General features: G+C 40.2%; 1 protein-coding gene across 8 annotated transcripts in view; it reads right to left on the bottom strand.

The window, feature by feature from the left end:
• Window positions 1–17066, bottom strand: part of Dhc62b (Dynein heavy chain at 62B) — an 835389-nt gene that overhangs the window by 481170 nt on the left and 337153 nt on the right. The window lies entirely within an intron of this gene.

Genomic DNA, 17066 nt, shown 5'->3' with positions numbered 1-17066 from the left:
TTGCTAGATCTCCGCGCGATGCAGTTTCGCATCACCTGCGCATCGAAGAGGAGATAAACTTTCTTCCTTTTTTACAATGTAATAGTTTGTTTTTTTATATTATTAATCGCGCTGAGGAAGGATCAAAGACAAAACGTTCATTATTTTTGTAGTTTTTAAATTTGAAATAAACAACAATCAATAAGAAGGAAGTGTTGTTTCTTCCCCTACGCCCCAACTACTGCGCTGTGGCTGCCAATTTTGATTTAATTTTTATTTATTTATTTGAATAAATTTCTAATTAATAATTATAATACTTTCAAAAAACAATAATATTTTTTTAAAGTTCTATTTAAAAAATTAATTAATTAAAAATTTATTTGAACAAATTTCTAATTAGTAATTATAAAAGATTAAGATATAAAAATAAATGTAAATAGATATAAGTATAGACATATAAGTATAGATATATAAGTATAACGTAATATAATTAATAACACAGGCTTGCGAGGTTCAGTTACAAAAAGCAGAGTAGGTGAATCTGATAGATTTTTTGACGTTGATAACAAATCTGGCCGCAGAATTTCCCCAGCGTATTAGATTTTCGAGTAATTTATAGTTAAATACCCACCTTTCAAATCCATTTTCGATTGTAATTGCACGATTTTTTTTTGAGAAATTAATTAAAGAAGATCGGCCAATATGCGTGAATAGAGTCGTCCCACTTTAAGTTAATACTAGGCGCGGTGAAGTGACGAGTTATTATGTATATGTGTGTGCATTTGTTTATATATATTATTGCTTGTTTATATATATTATATATTATTTATAATTATATATATTTGTATTATATTTAATACAAATAATTTATATAGGAAAATTTATATAGGAATGTTCCATAATCATGAATTTCTTATGGCAGAGTCTTTGATCAACTTAGAATTCCTTAGCAAAAATTTTGAGAAAAATTATTATTTATGGTAAATATGCAATTTTTTATACCATATTTTCGTAATTAAATTTAATTTGATATTCTATTAAAGTAAACTCTATATGAAATTAATTGAAGAATGTAGTCTTGTTAAATTTTAACACAAAAAATTTAATTTGTAAAAAATATAACTGTTCGTTGTAAAAGTAATATATTTCTTTGAAAATAACTATGTATCTTTTACATCAATTAATTTCTTTATTTTGTATATAAAAGTATTAAGATTAAGATTATGTCTAAAGATCATATGATGTAAGCTGAATCTCACTTTGCGTGGTAAACTACAAATCCATATGAAACCATATAATATATACAGGGTGTTCTAAAAAGGTATGTCAAAAATTTAAGGAGATATTCCTCACATCTGAAGGATGAAAAAATGTTATATGGACATAGGTGCGGAAATGCTTATTTCAGGAGTTATGTTGAAAATACTGTTAGCTGTATTACTTACACAAGGAAAAATTTAGGATTAATTATTGTAGACGACGTAATCGTTTAATTAGGCTTATTTACATTTGGTTTTAATGTGACCATGAGTATGTTACAATAAATGTTGAAAATGTTCACCATTTTCCTGAATACAAGCAGTGACACGTCGACGCATCGATTCACGGACACGTTCAAAAGTGCCTGGCGTACAGCGGATTGTCTCGCAACCTGCAGTGATACGATCACGAAGATCTTGAATATCACGCACTGTAGCATGTACGATTGTCTTTAAATGTCTCCACAAATAAAAGTCTATCGGATTGAGATCCGGGGAACGTGGAGGCCACAAAGTAGGTCCACCTCTTCCTATCCACCGATTACCGTAAGTTTGATTCAGAAAATTACGACTAATTCGGTTGAAATGAGGAGGAGCTCCATCATGCATAAAGTACATGTTTTGTCTAATCATCAATTCATTTTCAACATTTATTGTAACATACTCAAGGTCACATTAAAACCAAATGTAAATAAGCCTAATTAAACGATTGTCGTCTACAATAATTAATCCTAAATTTTTCCTTGTGTAAGTAATACAGCTAACAGTTTTTCAACATAACTCCTGAAATAAGCATTTCCGTACCAATGTCCATATAACATTTTTTCATCCTTCAGGTGTGAGGAATATCTCCTTAAATTTTTGACATACCTTTTTGGAACACCTTGTATATATATACAATATATAATATTATAGACCTCGCTTTGGATCTAAAATACTGGCAATATGAACTGAATATTCCTTTCGGACTAACAATGAAAAATATTAACAAAAACATTAAGAGACAAGCAAATACTGATCGATAAAATGTCACGGTTGACAAAATCTTAAACGATAAAATGTCGCAGACAATGAAATGTATCGGAATCGGAATGTAAGGTATCGATATACAAATGACTTACAAGCGGCAGAAGATGAAGTAATCTGATATCGTTATTCGTCATAATAATGTTATCAAAAAATGCTTATATCACAGATTTTCATATGATTTTTCTTGTTATATTAACAGTAGTTAGGACTAGACCGGTTCTAACTCAGGTCCTCTCAGGGGAAGTGAGGCGCGAGGGGGATCTCAGCGGCGCGGGGAAATGACGTCACGCGGGACAGAGGGGATTTCGGAGGCGCGGTGGGCTGCGGAGCGGGGTACGCTTGTTTCGGCGCGTGTTGGATGTTTTATCGCAAGTATAAACAATATTATATTACATACCCGGTTGAAACAATATAAACAGTATTACATATGCCGATGTCCGGTTTATAAACAATATAAACAGCTGCATTACTTTGAAAGAGAACGCGTGCGAGAGAGAGGGAACGATAGGTCGAGATAATCGCGTACGAAAGAGAGAACGATAAAGACTTATAACTAGCGCGAGAATAATGACGAATGTGATAGAGACAACGATAAATTCTTATAACTAGCGCGAGAGAGAGAGATAGCGTAAGGGATGGAAATATATGCGAAGAAATAACGATTTAGTAAACTTAAAACTCTTTATTCTTGTTTTACATATTTTTTACGTACTATGGACTGAAAACTAAAGTTGCCAGCTCGTAATCGACGAGTTGATCCTTGTTGAAAGCGTCACTCGCGCGTATTACATTTGATACTTCTTTCGGATTTATTGCAGTGGACGCGATATTGGAGAATTGCGTAAACTTGACATCAACTGTTTCGATAATTTTATCCACTCGAACAAAAGTTACATCTATGCATTGATCGAGATCGAACATACGATGTAACATCGATTCGATCATCATCATGCATACGTTTGAAGATTCGAGACTTATGAGTTTGACGTCGTTAATCGTACGAACTCTCACTGTTAGCGGTCCAACGCTTATGAAATTGTAGTCATCTTTAGAGTCGTTCCGAAGGAAATTTTGAATATTGCGACGTTGCTCGTAGAGTCTCTTCCACGTTTCGAGAGATAATATCAGTTCCTTTCCCCGATGATCTCCTACGGCAATCTCCACGTAACTCGGCGGACCCATGTTGATACCAATTTCGAGGAATTTGAATTCCGTAGCTGTCAATGCGTATCGTCTACCTAGTATACGAACCGCACGACGTTCCAACGAAATGCTACAGAAAAAATTAAAATTAAATAATACTAATAATACTAATAATACTAATAATACAATTTGTAAAAATAGAAAAATAGAAAGAAGTTAAACGAAACTTACTCGTCACATTTGTTCTCAAACGATGGAGTTTTATCATGACTCGGCACGTAATTATTCACGCGTCTTCCGACGCCGCTCCTGCTGCTGCTCCTTTCGACGTAGTACATTTCTCTGGGGTTATGAAAAGTGAACCACGAGCGGTTAACGCGACACTGATCGTACAGAAATTAACCGAGTATACGTGACGCTCATCTTCCAAAAGTATAATGTGGTCGGGGATCAATGCTTCTAACGCACTGAAATTTAGGAGAAGGGGGAGGCGGCGCTCGGACAAAAAAAATTCTTAGAAACGCAAGGAAAGGATTAGGGAGGGGAAATAAGAGATACAACATATTAATGTTTACATATTTTATTTGTCTTGCAATTCTTTCTGGCGTTGCGACCACCAGTTAAATATTTTGAATACATTTTGTCATGCGCAATTCGTAACATGTTTTCCACATCGCATACTATTGGTATTATCTAATTTATTTAGAGCATCAATATCTTCGTAATCTGCATCCAAGGTTTCAATAATATAACCGTTTCCCGCATCGTCTAGTATATCGGTCAGCCATTTTCGCTTTTCGTGTCCTTTAACGTACACGACAGACGATTCTTCTTCTTCTTCTTCGTGTATCGTACCAACGACAGCTATTAAATTACACGCTGAGTCAAGCCATATGGAACGTTTCCGTCTTCCCATTGTAATCCGTGATGATTTCTAATCAACCATGAGACTTGACGTCGGTCAGATTTTGTAAGCACGCTCCACGGTACAGGACTTGCGAAAAAGTAATGCGAAAGAATACGAGGTCTGTCCGGAAAATATCCGACCTTGTGCTCTAACCTCGTACCTGGGTGTGCTATTGTTAAAAATAGGTATTCATTATTTAGGGGGGACTTTTATGAGTGCCCCTGCCAGGCAGCACGGTCCTTCGAGTCTTCAGTCAACAACGGTACGCTGTTGAGTAAACGTTGAATTTCGTGCGCGTCGCATTTCACAATAACTGAACGCATCGGACAAAGAGTGTGCATTAAATTTTGCCAAAAACTCGGCCATTCATGTTCGGAAACCATCCACATGATTCGTAAAGTATATGGCGATGAATCCATGAGTGATACACAGATTAAAGAGTGGTTTAGGCGATTTAAAAGTGGTCGTACATCAGTTGAAAGCGACCCTCGTTCTGGCAAGCCCGCTAAACTCCTGAAAATGTGGAACGAGTTCGAGTTTTAATTAATCAAAATCGTTGTTTGACTGTTCGAGAGATAGAAGAAGACCTCGGAATTCCAAAATCTGTTGTTTCGGAAATTCTTAGCCAAGATTTGGGGATGAGTCGCGTGGCTGCAAAATTCGTTCCACGGCTGCTGACAGAAGACCAAAAGAATTATCGGGTGGAAGTCGCCCAGGACAATTTGGAAACAATCAGAAACAAGCCGGAAATGTTCAAAAAGGTTACTGGGGATGAGTCATGGGTTTATGGTTATGATCCCGAGACAAAAGTCCAATCTTCGCAGTGGAAGACGCCCGAAGAGCAACGACCAATGTTCGAGACAGCGACGATTAAGCGTGGGATTTGAGTGGCGCTGACCGCTGCGTCCGGATGAGCAGCGCCATCAGTGTGCGAGAAAAAAAAACCGTATATGGAACGAGCGAACGAAAAAAAAACTGTGGAAGACGCCCTGTAGCTGCACGACAAAGGAAAATTGTAATTCTGAGCATTAAAGAGTAACTTTAACTAACGACGCAAGGTTGAAATTCATTCTATACTTAACACGAATGCGCGACCACGCGTCGAGCATTACATGATGGTCCTTCGAGCCGGATAACCTCAAACACGACTCGAGGTAGACAAAGGGTAAAACGCAAAAGTTAGTAAAAGGAAGGGAAGGTCAGTCAAAACAGCTAATTATATTCGCAGCGATCAATTCCCGAATATAGATACAGTCACGTCGAAAGTCACGCTTTCGTCTTTAGCCGAAGACACATATCGGTAATCGTAAGCTCGCTCTTGTGCGACGAGAGTTCGAGAATTATAAGGTTCGCGTCGTGCCGTGGCGGTAGTCTAGTGATTTTGCTTGCAGGTCAGAGAGTCCACATTTGGCATACAGAAAGCGCATCGAGGATAGCGCGGACGCACGACCTCGGGTCGTAGGACAAGGAGATCGAATTACACGAGCATATAACGACGAACATCGAGCCGAAAATCTCACGTACTGGCAGAAATTAGCTACGACGTATCTTGAGAGCTTCAAGGATATTCACACGTATTTGGAAGATCTTTCGACAAGTATATCGAAATGGCGGAGAATTTGACGACGTTGAGGCGTCAACGCGGAGTGTGTAAGGCGCGTCTTATACATCTAGAAACATTCTTAGCCGGGTTTCGCGCGAGCGGCGAGCCACTCGAAACATTACAGACGAAAATCGAATTTACTCAAAACACGTGGGTACAATTCGAAAGGGTACAAGATCAAATAAAAGAATTGGACGAAACCGACGCGGAACGTCAAGACATTGAGGATCGTTATTGTGTGCTTATCGGTCGCGCTCGCGCCCTTGCAAGGTCGTTAGAACACCCCGTTGGAGAAATTCTCAATAACGTTGAGAACGAGACAGCCAATCACAGGTTACGGGTCAAGCTGCCAACCATGAATCTTCCGACATTCGACGGCAATCCGGAAAAATGGTTGGAATTTAGAGATAGCTTCTAGGGCCTTATCGATGCAAATCGCGATTTAACAAATATTCAACGTATGTATTATCTCAAATCGTCTTTAAAGGGCAGAGCCGCCGAAGTCGTTCAATCTCTCGAATCCTCCGCTGAAAATTATATAATCGCTTGGAATCTTTTAACCAAAAGATTTGAGGATAAACGCGCGATAGCAAATCGACATTTACAATTATTATTGGACATCCCGGTGATGCAAAAGGAATCGGGAACACAGTTGAGACAAACTTTCGACGGTATTTTACGACATATTCGCGCGCTGGAATTTCTCAAAGTCAATACCTGGGATACGGTAATTAATCATTTAATGATTGCAAAGTTCGATTCCGCGACACGACGCGAGTGGAGAACGCACATAAAGGATAAGGAGGAAATCACGGTTGCCAGCTTGACCGATTTTCTTGAGGAAAAATGCTTAATAGTCGAATCGGAAACAAGCAAAACGGATGCGGTAAAACTACAGTCGAATAAATCTACGCCTCAACAAAGAAAGTCGAATAATTCAACCGCGTTCGTGAATACGAGTAAGGAAAATCGAACCGCGCGAAAATGCAGCTTTTGCGACGAAGAGTCTCATTCGATGTATTCTTGTAACAAATTCAAAGATTTGACCGTTCCTCAATGACTGAGTGCCGTTAATGAGCGAAAGCTTTGTCGTAATTGTTTGCGACCGAATCATTTTGCGCAAATGTGTCAATCGTCGGCTTGTAAAAAGTGTAATGCGAAGCACAATACGTTGTTACATCCGAATGAACAAACCGAAAGGATTACGAACGCCTCGAGAACCGATGTCAATTATCCAAGTTCAGGAAGCGCAGAACAGCATAATTCGAGCGTTAATTGTAGTAGCGTCGACATCCCTGGGCAGTCGCGGGTGCTGTTGTCAACAGTCCGCGTACGGATTTACGATTCTTTCGGTACCGCGCATGAATGCCGAGTCTTGTTAGATTCTGCGTCACAATCTAATTTCTTGAGTAAGGAATTATGCGATCGATTACAACTTACGACACAAAAGTACAATTGTTTGGTGGGAGGCATAGCATCCTCGACCAACGTTACGGAATCCGCGTACACTGTAATTCAATCAAAACATACGGCGTATCGAACCAAGGTCAAGTTTTTAATAATCGAACGAATAATCGAAAGGTTACCGTTGTCGGATATTGATATCGGGCATTTGAAAATCCCAGATAATATCAAACTCGCCGATGACAAGTTTTACGTATCAGGGAAAATCGATGTCATATTGGGGGCAAGCGTCTTCTGGGGGTTGTTGTGCATCGGGCAAATCAAAATCGGCAGATTTCAGCCGATACTTCAAAAAACACATCTTGGTTGGATAGTGTCTGGAGACGTTGCAATGAAATAGCCGCACAATTCTTCCCTTTGTTGTTTCTCGTCGGAGGCGCAACTTCACGATCAAATCGAGAGATTCTGAAGAATCGAGGAGGTTGACCAAACGCCGATTATGTCAAAAGGCGAGGAAGATTGCGAGACACATTTTATGCAGATGCACCGTCAAGACGAATCAGGACGCTTTATCGTCAATTTCCCATTTCAAGGTCATCCTGATGAGCTGGGAGAATCGCGCAACAATGCATTGAAATATAGATTATATAGATTAGAGCAGAGATTAAATAAGGACTTGGAACTAAAGAAAGATTACGGGCTTTTTATGGAAGAATATATTAAGCTCAATCATATGACAGCGATTCACGCAAATCAAGAAGAAGATTCTACCTCATATTATATTCCGCATCATCCTGTTGTGACCAGCTCTAATGGTCAGCGCAAACTTCGAGTGGTGTTCGACGCATCAGCGAAGACATCCTCTGGAAAATCACTAAACGACATTCTTCTAGTTGGACCTACTATACAGCAAACATTATTCTCAATCGTATTGCGTTTTCGACAGCATCAATACGTTCTCACGGCGGACGTAGTTAAAATGTACCGCCAAGTGAACATAAGCGAAGAGCAACGAAACCTACAACGGATTTTGTGGAGACCAAATGTTGATGAAGCGGTTCAGGAGTATAAGCTGAACACCGTAACATATGGAGTATCATCGGCCCCATTTCTTGCCATTCGAGCGTTACATCAAGCCGTGCATAACGCATGTACATCTCACCAGAGGCTTCGAAGATGATCATTCGCGACTTCTACGTCGATGACCTTCTAACAGGTAACGATGATTTAAACCAACTACGAGTGCTCAAGAATGAGATCACAACGGTATTGAAATCCTCCGGTTTCGAGCTGTCCAAATGGAAATCTAACGAGCCGACCTTATTCGAACGAGATACCGAAGAGTTTGTGAGGATCACAGCTGGTGAAGAAGAGATCAAAACTCTCGGTCTTCTGTGGACACCTAACCGAGATACTTTTCAATATCAAGTCAACACGCGTCAGGCAAATCTTAACGTATTAATAACAAAACGCACAGTACTGTCGATCGTGTCACAAATATTCGATCCGTTGGGACTGGTTGGTCCAGCTACGATTAAAGCTAAAATTATCTTACAGAAGTTATGGCAACTAAACCTAGGATGGGACGAATCGTTGCCGATGGAATTACATCACAAATGGGTTACCTACGTCGGAGAATTAAAGGACCTCAACGACATCATCGTTCCCCGGGTGATCATTTGCCAAGATCCGGTCCTTATGGAGCTTCACGGGTTCTCAGATGCGTCTGAGTGGGCGTAACTGTGTCCAGAGAAAGATAGGGATGTATGTGGGAAGAGGTCGGACGTGTCTTTACGCCCATTTGATCAACGAGCGACAGAATCCATCCATGGCAACGGCATTGACGCATATCCTGTGGAGAGAGCATTCACACATTTTTCAGCCTAACGAATAATTGCTAGAAAACAATATTCGCAGACTAGAAAAATATGTGAGGCGCAAGTGGCTGGATCGGGAATCGAACCCAAGTCTTTCGCTTTCCGGGCAACTGCTCTAGACCACTGAGCTATCCAGACCTCACACCTAATGCTGCTTTTTAACACAGTGATATGCGACTCCAGAGCGATGTTGGTATCTTGCTCGATGGATGCAATGCCGATTGCCATGGAGGATCCTTGAAAAGGTCGCTCGCTGACCAAATAAGTGCCGGTGGAGGTATTCGCGTACATGCTGGCTTCCGACTGGCCTTCCGTATAAAACGGCACCGACGAGCACAACGCCGTAGAGTGACCACATCCCCCAAGATCCCTCTAGTATATATTAAAATCCCCACTGTACCAAATAGCAGTGGCGGATGGACCCTAAGATAGGGCCGGGACAGGCCTCCAGAGAAAGATAGGGATGTATGTGGGAGGAGGTCGGACGTGTCTTTACGCCCATTTGACACAACACAACACTTCGAGGATTACTCTACCAATTACAATTCATTCAAAGATAATTAGAACCAATACAACCATTATTAAAACAAGCACCGGAAATCACGAATACTGCCATTCAGGCATTCTAATGAAAGAATTAATCCCCTATCCAAGATACATCCGAGCCCGCCTTAACTTACACACACCAGTTTATTTAAAATAAATTCTTTAAACATTTCAATATTCTTTTACAAGCTACGCGGATCTGATCGCGTGCGATCTAGCCGCTCCTACAAAACTATAATTATTTTTTTTTAATATTGGCGACTTAGCTGTTTATTCGAGATTCTTTCGCTCGTTTCTACAGTCGTCCGCTGCGCAATCATTGAATCGGGCATAGTTGCCCGGAGCGTGTTTGACTCCGCTGATAGTCCGGGAGTCGCAGCTCGCATCCTCTTCCTGGTTGAGACGCCCGTCACCAAACCTTGCAGTTCTGTCGTCGCCATTTTCCACACGAAATAAATTTTCGTCTCAGCTCAAAGCGTCAACAAGATCGCAGTCCGGTCGATCCCGGACGAGCCCCCAAAATGTTACGCCCGGGGCGGGGACTTCGATAAATATCGAAGTCACGCGGTAAAGAGATCGGCCGCTCGCGGGACGCGCTAAATAAACAAGCACTTAAAGAAACTAATGAACTTTAATGCACTGCACAATTACAACACAAACGGTAACTCAGAACGTAAATACACAATATTAATAACACGGATCGACTCGTAAGAGAAACGCGTCCACACAGCCTGACACCTGGCTCCAGACTCAAATGACGGCTGCTCCATCAACAATTCCTTGACAACGAGATCTTCTTCCTCTTTCAAGACAGACTCGACCGCGACTCAAACCAGGGACGTAACAATATAAACAGTATTACATATGCCGATGTTCGGTTTATAAACAATATAAACAGCTGCATTCCTGCGGCGCTTGCACAATGATATACGTTAATCATTCTTGATCTCTTCCTGGTATACCCCTCACCCGAGGAGTAAGGATCCTCCGGTACTTGACAATATAAACACCTCAGAATCATCTTCCACATTTTCTTCTAGGAAGAATTCGCGCGTATCAGCGCCGATGTTCGGCTGCTTTGCACCTTTGTTTTCTCCGTTCATATAAGCAAAGGTGATACGCGTGAATTCTTTCTGAGATGTAAATAAATGATTGATACATCATACTTACGTATTAAACACAAAGATAGCTGCTTTGTACCCTTGCTTCCCCCGCTCATATATCAGCGCCGATGTTCGGCTGCTTTGCGCTTTCGCGGTACACCCCCTCTTCCCCAATATAAGTAATTCTAGATTTTTTCCGTTCGACGTATCCTTATCTCTTTCATTGAATTACGCGTCGCGTGAATTTAACACTAATTCAGAAACAGCTACGAACGGCTAAGGAGCGACAACGAACGGCTGTCGAACGGCTGTCGAACGGCTATCGAACGGCTATCGAACGGCTATCGAACGGCTATCAAACGGGTCAGGAACGACTACGAACGGCTATCGAACGGGTATTGAAAAATGAACGATTATGGAATGATATTGAACGACTGTCGAATGACTATTGAACGGTTGTCGAATGGAAATGAACGACTGTCGAACGGAAATGAACGACCGTTGAACGGTTATCGAACGGAAATAGTGTGTGTGTGTGTGTGTGTGTGTGTGTGTGTGTGTGTCTATGTGTGTGTGTGTACTGCCGTTTCTCTAAACTATGTTGTTTCTTCGCTTCCTCGGTTATTCCCGATCGTCGATCCATCGTTGTTTCGATTCGTCGATCAAACGATATGTGCCCCGAGTATCACCGTGCGTTTTATTATTCGTTGTCACTTTTTAGCCGTTCGTAGCCGTTTCTGAGCCGTTCAATACTGTTTGTCGTTTCTCAATAGCCGTTCTGTATCGTCCACTACCGTTCGTAGCCGTTCGACAGCCGTTCGATAGCCGTTCGTAGCCATTCCTGCCCCGTTCGTTGTCGTTCGTTGCCACTCTCTAGTCGTTCGTAACCGTTCTTTTTCTTCCTCGCTATCTCTGTTATTCTCGATCGTCAATCCACTGTTGTTTCGATAGCCGTTACATAACCGTTCGTAGCCGTTCCTGACCCGTTCGATAGCCATTCGATAGCCGTTCGTAGCCGTTCCTGACCCGTTCGATAGCCGTTCCATAGCCGTTCGATAGCCGTTCGATAGCTGTTCGTTGTCGCTCCTTAGCCATTCGTAGCTGTTTCTGAATTAGTGTTAAATTCACGCGACGCGTAATTCAATGAAAGAGGGTAACGCGTAATTCAATGAAAGAGGGAATAAGGATACGTCGAACGGAAAAAATCTAGAATTACTTATATTGGGGAAGAGGGGGTGTACCGCAAAAGCGCAAAGCAGCCGAACATCGGCGCTGATATATGAGCGGAGGAAGCAAGGGTACAAAGCAGCTATCTTTGTGTTTAATACGTAAGTATGATGTATCAATCATTTATTTACATCTCAGAAAGAATTCACGCGTATCACCTTCGCTTATATGAACGGAGAAAACAAAGGCGCAAAGCAGCCGAACATCGGCACTGATACGCGCGAATTCTTCCTAGAAGAAAATGTGGAAGATGATTCTGAGGTGTTTATATTGTCAAGTACCGGAGGATCCTTACTCCTCGGGTGAAGGGTATACCAGGAAGAGATCAAGAATGGTTAACGTATATCATTGTGCAACCGCCGCAGGAATGCAGCTGTTTATATTGTTTATAAACCGAACATCGGCATATGTAATACTGTTTATATTGTTTATCAACCGGGTATGTAATATAATATTGCTTATACTTGCGATAAATGCATGGGACCGCGCATACTTTTGTCTTACGACGCGTTTTTGATATGGTGATAATGCCACATCTCTACTATAAAATCTCGTACCGAGACCTCGTTGCCTCGTCACAAAGAGTTTAGTAGTGCGCGAGTCGAGAGGTACCTATAAAAAAAGTAAAGAAGAAATGGATCCAATGGTGGTTTCTTGTTATCCAGATTGGTAAAAAAACATTATTCGATCTATTGTGCATCGTGTTCTTAAAGCTGACCTTTCTGTGGAATGTCACGTATAATGGCTGAAGAAGACGTTATTATCATCGATGACGAAGATGTTATTATCATCGACGAGGACATTGAAGAGATTATTATCATTGAAGATGATAATCTAATGGAAATCGATAATGTGAACGAATCAGACGAAGATGGGTCTGAGGAAGAATCCGAGGAGGAAATACCATCCTTAGTGGATTCTGATTATGTCAGTGATAATGATGATGAATTAAGACAGAAAAAGTGCAGACATTTAAACGAGATGGAAATAAATAACTTGGATGTGACTATAAAAATGTGTTGCATCACATATTATTATTATAATGTGGAAGAAGGGACAAGGTATTGTTCAGACTGTTTTATTAGACTGATATCATCATTTCGTAAAGCCGATTCTATTCGGAAACATAACACGGATTATTGTGCCCTATTAATAGGCAGTTATTGTAAGGAATGCAGAAAATCATTATATCAAATAATACCATGCAACATGTGTCCCATTTGCTCAATATAAAGATGAGTCATGGAAATTATTGCAAGTAACACAATTTATAATACATCAAAAGTATCCTAAAATAAATTATTAAAAATAATGAAATGTATGTCTTTTTTCTGTTCCAGGAGCGGCCTCCCCTCAGTCCGGCGCATCACCCCCCCCCCTATATATTTATATTTTATATTTTTATATTATATTATTATTATTGTTATTAGTATTATTATTTTTTTTTCTTATTAGACATATACACACACACACAAATGTATAATACACTTTAATAAATTTTATATTTTTAATTGTAAAAAATTGCAATTATTTACAGACACATTTTCCTTTGCGTTCCCATCCCTTACGCTATCTCTCTCTCGCGCGCTAGTTGTAAGTCTCACGATATCTTCGTTGCGCTCTCTCTCTCGCGCGTTAATCATAAGTCTCGCGATATCTTCGACACGCGTCATTGTTCTTTTGCGCTATCTCTTTCTCTCGCGCTTAGATAGAATAAGTATAGTAATTTCTCTCGCACGCGCTATGACACAAAAATGTATTTACACACAGTTAAATAAATTTTATATTTTATATTTATAATTGAAAAAAATGTACTTATTTACATACCTTTCCCTTTCGCTCCCATCCCATACACGAACGCGTGATCCAGTAGAATCCGTTGAACAACATTGTACGCAAAATCACCTAAGTGTTTGCGACAACATCGTCACAAGAGAGGGGAAGAGGAGCAGGATATAAATCAAAGTGTTACGAGATGGTTTTAGAGTTTTGTCATTCCTCTCGACTGACGTATCGAAGAGAGAAAAAGAGAGAGATCTCGTCATGTCTGTACCAACGTTTGTGGATCTGCAAGGATTTACCATCGACAAACTATTCTTCGTGAAGGAAGCATCAATCCTGAGAAAGGGATATATTCTCTCGCATTACTTTTTCGCAAGTACCGTGGAACGTGCTTACAAAATCTGACCGACGTCAAGTCTCATGGGTGATTAGAAATCATCACGGATTACAATGTGAGGACGGAAACGTTCCATATGGCTCAGCGTGTAATTACAACAGCTGTCGTTGGTACGATACACGAAGAAGAAGAAGAATCGTCTGTCGTATACGTTAAAGGACTTGAAAAGCGAAAATGACTGACCGATATACTAGACGATGCGGGAAACGGCTAGGTATATTATTGAAACCTTGGATGCAGATTACGAAGATATTGATGCTCTAAATAAATTAGATAATACCAATAGTATGCGATGTGGAAAACATGTTACGAATTGCGCATTACAAAATGTATTCAAAATATTTAACTGGTGGTCGCAACGCCAGAAAGAATTGCAAGACAAATAAAATATGTAAACATTAATATGTTTTATCTCTTACTAGCTGTACCCTGCGCGCGCTGCTACGCCTACAAAAATCGAATTTAAAGAGAACTCGTTATAACAATTCTGTGCTCATTTTTTTTTATTGAAATGCTCTTGGATATACAATATTTTTTGTTTTTCCGTCTGGTGCGTAAACGATTAAATCGAAAGGTTTCCCGACGCGTGAGGTGGCCACATACAGCTGTCCATGTGAGAAACATGGATTTTCCAAATTTAATCCGCAAACTTGTAGCGATTCTACATTTATGAATTGCACTGATTTGTATAAACGACGCGCGCGCCATTTATTGGAGAATTGTTGTACTAAGTCAGAAACCTTCATGGGCATGCGCACAACAACATATCAAAGTTTCATCACAATCGGATGATCGGTTTAGGAATGCATAAGGAACAAACAAACAAACATTCATTTTTATATATAGAGAAGATTTCCTCTCCCTAATCCTTTCCTTGCGTTTCTAAGAATTCTTTTGTCCTAGCGCCGCCTCCCCCTTCTCCTAAATTTCAGTGCGTTAGAAGCATTGATCTCCCACCACATTATACTTTTGGAAGATGAGCGTCACGTATACTCGGTTAATTCCTGTACGATCAGTGTCGCATTAACCGCTCGTGGTTCACTTTTCATAACCCTAGAGAAATGTACTACGTCGAAAGGAGCAGCAGCAGCAGCGGCGTCGGAAGACGCGTGAATAATTACGTGCCGAGTCGTGATAAAACTCCATCGTTTGAGAACAAATGTGACGAGTAAGTTTCGTTTAACTTCTTTCTATTTTTCTATTTTTACAAATTGTATTATTATTATTACAAATTGTATTTAATTGTACCATTACAAATTGTATTTAATTGTACTATTTTTACAAATTGTATTATTATTATTATTAGTATTATTAGTATTATTTAATTTTAATTTTTTCTGTAGCATTTCGTTGGAGCGTCGTGCGGTTCGTATACTAGGTAGACGATACGCATTGACAGCTACGGAATTCAAATTCCTCGAAATTGGTATCAACGTGGGTCCGCTGAGTTACGTGGAGATTGCCGTAAGAGATCATCGGGGAAAGGAACTGATATTATCTCTCGAAACGTGGAAAGGACTCTACGAGCAACGTCGCAATATTCAAAATTTCCTTCGGAACGACTCTAAAGATGACTACAATTTCATAAGCGTTGGACCGCAAACAGTGAGAGTTCGTAAGATTAACGACGTCAAACTCATAAGTCTCGAATCTTCAAACGTATGCATGATGATGATCGAATCGACGTTACATCGTATGTTCGATCTCGATCAATGCATAGATGTAATTTTTGCTCGATTAGTTACAATTATCGAAACAGTTGATATCAAGTTTACGCAATTCTCCAATATCGCGTCCAGTGTAATAAATCCGAAAGAAGTATCAAATGTAATACGCGCGAGTGACGCTTTCAACAAGCATCAACTCGTCGATTGCGAGCTGGCAGCTTTAGTTTTTAGTTCATAGTATGTAAAAAATATGTAAAACAAGAATAAAGAGTTTTAAGTTTACTAAATCATGGCGTAATTTCTTCGCACATATTTCCATTCCTTACGCTATCTCTCTCTCTCGCGCTAGTTATAAGAATTTATCGTTGTCTCTATCACACTCGTCATTATTCTCGCGCTAGTTATAAGTCTTTATCGTTCTCTCTTTCGTACGCGATCATCTCGACCTATCGTTCCCTCTCTCTCGCACGCGTTCTCTTCGCGCTATCGTTCCCTCTCTCTCGTACGCGTTTTCGCGCTATCGTTCCCACTCTCTCGCACGCGTTGTCTTTCAAAGGAATGCAGCTGTTTATATTGTTTATAAACTGGACATCGGCATATGTAATACTGTTTATATTGTTTATCAACCGGGTATGTAATATAATATTGCTTATACTTGCGATAAAGCATCCAACACACGCCGAAACAAGCGTACCCCGCCCCGCAGCCCCCCGCGCCTCCGAAATTCTCTTCGTCCCGCGTGACGCCATTCCCCCTGCGCCGCTGAGATTCCCCTCGCGCCTCACCCCCCCCTGAGAGGACCTGAGTTAGAATCGGCCTAGTCCTAACTACTATTAACTAAAGAAAAGCCTCATTAAAGCCTTATTATTTAATGAAATATAATAATTATACACCTAATTGTTCGAAAAAGCAACACATCGTTAAATTATATTATCATTTCTGCTTTTCCTTTAAAGTAAGACATCCTGCCTTTGAACATAAAGACTCCTGTTTTTTTCGATTTTTTTAATTTCATCTTATATACCAAACAGTCAAATTCATAACAAATAGTCTAATGTCGACCTTTGATGATTCTCGAAATCGAACAATCGAGATTCGGCTTTCTATAGGTCGACCGACTGTGCCCGACTATGTTCTCGCATT

This window comes from Camponotus vicinus, unplaced genomic scaffold (genome assembly GCF_025532165.1).
Source record: "Camponotus vicinus isolate PSW18456_S1 unplaced genomic scaffold, iyCamVici1.0 SCAF_7, whole genome shotgun sequence".
In the NCBI taxonomy this organism is placed as follows: domain Eukaryota; kingdom Metazoa; phylum Arthropoda; class Insecta; order Hymenoptera; family Formicidae; genus Camponotus; species Camponotus vicinus.
Note: the sequence above shows the minus strand (reverse complement) of the source record. Positions and strands in the feature narration are given on the sequence as shown.